We start from the raw sequence: 6,000 nt of genomic DNA on the forward strand, positions 1-6,000 counted from the left end.
TTCGTTGTTTCCAAAAATTTAACCGATAGACAATACTTACATAGACTTGACAGGGGAGCGGATTTTGACCATGATTCACTCCAAACCCGTACAAAGTTAATGGCTTTGGATTATATTTTATTATTCGTTTACCCGTTAACGAATCGTACCCGTTAACCCTTTTATTAAAAGGGTCGGGTATGGATCACTATCGATCTGATCTGTTAATGACTCACCCCCTTCTAAAATTTTAAAATATAAATTTGTTATTTACAAGTTATACATTTATTATTTATAAGTAAATTACATTAATCTCCCAATACAAATAAATATGTGAAATTAGTATTACATTCACAATCGATAACCAATAACAAGAACAAAATGCTTCTATATATCTCGTTTCGTAGAAGGGTTTTACACAATCGACATTCCATAATCAAGTTTATTTTCTATAATTCTAAAATTATATGTGTTGTAATGCATAATTATAGTCTACTCTTAATATTGTAAATGGGTTGGGTAAAAGGGTTAAAATTTTGTTGATTCGATGGATAAGGGTATAGGTTTAATTATTCAAAACTTTGCAGGTTACGGGTCGGGTTTGGATCAGCATTTAAAAATTGCTTAATGGGTTTGGATCAAGGTCGATCCGCTCCAAACCCGCTTCATTGTCAGATCTATACTTACACAGTGCTTGCTTTAAACAAATATCTGTTGTGGACAGGGATTTTCTTGAGAAGAGAGTTCTATATGAAGGAGTTGAAAAGTGTGGTTTGGTCTTGTGCCAACGACAAGTACTCGGGTCTAAATGATTAAACTTTTAAATTTGTTAAAAATTACAGGAATTTGGTGTAAAATGACTTTTTGAGTTTGTTCAACATTTTGATGAGAGTGGGGTTTTTAGTGAGAGATGCAATTCTTCATTCATTTCTCTTGTCCCAAAAGTGACAGATCCGATGGCCCTTAGGGATTATAGACCGGTGAATTTAATTGGTTAGCTTGTACAAAGTTATTACGAAGCTTCTTGCAATTAGGCTCAAAGGTGTTATGAATAAAATCATTAGCCCCGAGCAATATGCTTACGTGGAAGGTAGAAACATTCTCAATGGTCCCTTGATAGTTAATCAGCTGGTCACATGAGCCAAAAGACTAAAAACAAAGTGATGATATTCAAAGTAGACTTCGAAAAAGCTTTTGACCCATTCAACTGGAACTTTTTAGACTCGATTTTGGAACAAATGTAGTTTGGGAATAACTGGATGGGTTGGATAAAAGGTTGTCTCTCATCCGGTAGAGCTTCGGTTTTGGTGAGTGGAGCACCCACTAAAGAATTTGAGATTAAGATAGGTTTAGACAAGGTGATTGATGCAACATGGTTTCCCCGAATAGCTTGTTGAATGGAAGTATTGCTTCTCCAAGTGCTAAGGTTGGGAATTACATCTGCAAAATAGATGGAAAGTAGGTTTAGATCATTACTGGAGAGGGGCTCGATAATGTTCTTCGATTCCCAAGTTAGTATTGAATGTCTTTGTTGCTTTATATTGCTACAAGGTATATTAAGAGATGATTTTTTGTTACATGTTCTTGCCGATGTTTGATATGGGTATTTAAATTTGTAGGGAAGACCCTTGGTCATTTGTGTTGCTCCTGTAGTTATATTGTCTTAATAAGGATAGTACCATTTAATATAATAAAGTTTTTTTCCTAATTTTCGAGATATTACTTTAGAATTATCGGAGTATATTTTAGTGGGGTTGTTCTCTGAATGAGTGCATATCGAATAGATTGCTTTGGGTAATCCGGCATGGTTGATGTTGCTTAGCTAGTTCAAAGACTTACATTGTTGAGTCGGCATGTTCTTATGTTTTTTCTTTAGGGACGTGCGTGTTGTCCACTCATCGAAAGTTGTTGAGCAATGGACTCGTTGTAGTCAAAAGTTCCTTTTTGGAAGCATCGGGGTCTTAATTGAGGAGTCAGGAGTGTTTGAGTCGCTCAGGTCGTGTACCGGACATAGAGGACATGACTAGCTCGCAGTATGGGTTGGTTATCTTTGGTAAAGATTCACAGTGGTTGATCCGTGGAGCAATTTCAGAGATCAGTATGTGCATTTTTCGCATGGGCTTTGTTCAGTAGTGAGTCGAACCATCATATTAGTTTTCAATCCAATTTTGATAGTTGGTTATTTCGTTCATTGTCATCAGCTGAAGTTGTTCGAAGGTTTTGAGTTGTATCAGTTGAAAGTGTTATGGATGCGTCAAACCTTCTCCAAGTTTTGTGCGGGGTAATTCTTAGTTCCTAATTATGTGTACCCTCAGTTGTTGGTTGTGTAATTATTGGTCATAGCAGTCTCGAGTTTGGCAGATGTCCTTTGGTTATAGGAAGTTGGGATGTCAGAGCGGCGTTGTTTATTTTTCAGGTAAAACCTTGGATCTACATAGAATCCAATTTTTGGCAGATTGCATCAACAAGGTTAGTAATTGGGTTGATCCAATCTCGGTTCTGATAGCATTCTGGTTAATTTTGGAATAATCCTTGTAGTGGGAGGTTTTATTGGATAAGTTGTGCATTGGTAGGATCTGATCGATTTTATTTTAGATTGGGTTATTGGTTTGAGTTGGGAGGTTTTATGGTTGACTTGCTTATTGTCGTGGGATTGTGATCACAAGTTTGAATTCTTGGGCTAGTGTTAAAAAGGCTTGGATTCTCTTTATGCCTTTTGAAAGATGGATGTGGTTGTTAATAACCAAGTGGTGTAGTTTTATGGATTGGCCCGAATTTTGAATGGTTATGAAGTAATCGAAATCTAGCTAATTCTAAGTGGGGGAGAGTCACTCCTTTAGGACGCAATATCTCATAATTACAAAACCTTTCGAGGTTTATATTCAAGGTTAGAGGGCAACAGGTTCGGGTTGTCATCAAGGATGGAACTATGCAAAGAAATGTTGTTCAGCAGTCGGTAGTGACCAAGGAAGCAGATGTTGAAGATTCAGGGTCACCTTGCTTGAAGACTTGAAGCATCGGTAGCGACGCAAGATTAATTTAGTGTCTAGGCTTAATTCAAGGGTTTTGTGAGGGCCTCTATGCCTGTTGTTTTCTGATTAAGGATTTGGGGTTCGAAGCACGAGTCGAACGCCTGATGGGGTCTAGCATGTTAGGGGTCTGACTCGTGTTATTTCATGCTCTTTATCATGTATCTTTGTGTGAAAGACCATGTGGGAACCCATGACAACAACATGAGTTTTGTAAGACTACGATTAGGCTCGTAGCATTCACTCGGGATGAAAAGGACCCGCTATCTAAAATAGGCCGAAAGTGACTGTAAGGATCATAACATTCACATATGGAAGTCTATGGTTGGATCATAACATTCATGGGTCGAATCAGACCCATCATTGTTTGTTTAGTCATGCCTCCGTTGAGGCTCGTGGGGGGGATATTAGAGTCATGTTGGTGTATAGGCTAGGTTAGCCTTTGTCGGTTGGGCTTTTGTTTGGAGCTCATTGTGCGTCTGTATGTGAGGTTGTCGAATTCAGCGTTGGACGTGGACCCCCCGTTTGCTTGTGGGTTGTTTGTTAGGAGTTTGATTACTAATGTTGGGTATTGGTTCTAAAACTTTGGGTGTTATAGTTGTTGTAAATGTCTTGAAGGATTTTTCTGGTGGTTGTACACCTGAGCTAACGTGGGAGTTTGGATGCAATGTGAGATTCTTGGATTAACCATTATTACGCTCGTAAGAGCGGTGGTTTAGTGATGACTTTGCAGGAAGCCAAGTGCGTTTTTGAGGTCTTTTCGGCATGAACTCCGTATTTGAGATTTGTTTAAATCCACAATCGGGATGTTCTAGGAATTCATTATGCATGGTTTGGTGGTGATCCTAGTAAGGGACTACGGGTTGGTATGACAAGAGGATGATCATCAGTTTCAGGGTATATTTTCTATAGATTAGACTGATGGGTTACTGGTTTTGGGAAGTATATTGTTGAATTTGGTTTGTAGTTCCAGTTTTGATAGTTTCCCGAATTGAATAGTTTTCTTGTGATATGGGTCTTATAGTTGAGGAGAAAGAAATAATTGTTGCAGTTGAGTGTTTTCAAGTATTGAGTTGTTTTTTAGCATCAGTAGGGTTCCGAGAGGTCTCTCGAGTTTTCTTTGTGGATGCTTTAATTTTATAAAGTGGTTAGAGGGAGCATATGGGTTGTGTTGGTGTTGTTTTCAGAGATTCTAACCGAGACGGATCTCGAGGAAGAAATCCAGTTTAAGTGATGGAGAGTTGTAACAACCAGTTTCAGGATGTTTCTTATTTTAGGATTTTGGGTCGTAATTCGGTCATGCAAAGGTATCGGGCTTCAAGGAAATATATTTTAGACCTTATTGGATGATGATAATGTCAGTTAAGTGATCCAAACCCTTGACGTATGCTTTAAAGCGACGATGTGGTGGAGGAATAACCATGACGTGGCAAGGTTGCATGAAACACGCATCATTTAGCTACCACGACGTGGCAATGTATTAACCACGGCGTGGTGACTGATTATAGGAAAACCCGGAATTTTTGGGCTTAAGGCCATATTAAAGGAAGTGATGGCTAGGGTTTCCTCTACCCTCAGGCTCCATCACCTCCAAAAGCCTTGAAGCAAACCTGAATCCCCTTTCTTCAATTCTTGAGCTTATTTTGGTGTTTTGGTGTAATTGGAAGGAAGAAGAAGAAGGCTCTGGTGCAAGAATCAAGCAAGCAACTCCTCCCCGCCTCTAAGATCACCTTTAGGACCTTTGTAAGTCCTTTTTTGTATCTTGTTGGTTAGCTCTCTTTAAATCTAAGTTTTATTGGCTTTTCTTCATGTTCTTGGTGTTTGGAGTGGTTGGATTCAATAAACTTTGCAACTTTATTGATCCTTGTAGTCCCAAGAGGGTTAGATGTTCTAGATCTGAAGAGTTATGTTACTTTAAGCTCATGCATGGATCTTGACTCCCATTTATGCCACTTTTGACCTAGTCTAGCAAATGATATGCATTGGTCATGCATGTCATCAAAGCAATGATTTTTATGGACCATTAGTGTCCCAATAAGCCTTCTGAAAAGTATGAGCTTAGGGCTTAACGGATTAAGAGCTTATTCCATTAAGTTGTTCATTGTGCAGTTTCCACGATGTGGTGACATGGTTGCCATAACATGGTGATTTCACTGGTCGTGACTATTTTATTAAGAAGGTGTCACGACGTGGCCAAAGGATGGCCACGACGTGGAGTTCAATTGACATTGACATTAATCGTTCACTGTTGGCCAGGTTTAACTTTTAGTCAAATTGAAAGTTTTAGAAGGTAGACTAAGGATTTACCTTGTGTGATTCAGTAGGTGGTGTGTAGCACCCATTTATTGGTTGTGTGATCTAGTTAGTTGTTGACTACATTGCAAGGTGAGTCTTCTCACTATAATATGTAGGATGCTAGTTGTATTTGTGACTCTTGCATGGAAGACTATGGTTTGGCCCCTGACATTTGTATGAAATACCAGGGTTTCGCCCCAGACATTTGCATGAAAGACCTGGGTTTGGCCCCTGACAATTGTATGGAAAACCAGAATCTGGATCCTGGCACTTGTATAAGTAAAGAGCATTATTTGGCCAATGGCAAGCAGTGATGGTAAGACTATGATTTGGCCCATAACATTCACTTGGGGTTGAAATAGACCTGTTATGGTTGTATGGTATGTGGTATCTTGGGGAACTCACTAAGATTTGTGCTTACAATTTTATGTATAAGTTGTTTCAGGTTTTCTTATATTAAAGGAAGGGCGTGACTCGGTTACATCGCATTCATTGGAGATTTCTGCACTTAATAACTTTATGACGATACTCTGATAAATGTTTTGAATCAAATGGTTTTATTTAGATCTTTGAAGTTGTAATTGGAACAAATGTTTTTATTTTAAAATGAAAATTTTGGTTTGAAATTTAAGACGTTACAAGATGGGAAAATGAGTTCATGTAACGTCCCAAAAATACTAATTAAAAAAATATATTT

This window comes from Lactuca virosa, chromosome 9 (assembly GCF_052849685.1).
Source record: "Lactuca virosa cultivar CGN04683 chromosome 9, Lactuca_virosa_CGN04683_v6, whole genome shotgun sequence".
NCBI classification, from domain to species: domain Eukaryota; kingdom Viridiplantae; phylum Streptophyta; class Magnoliopsida; order Asterales; family Asteraceae; genus Lactuca; species Lactuca virosa.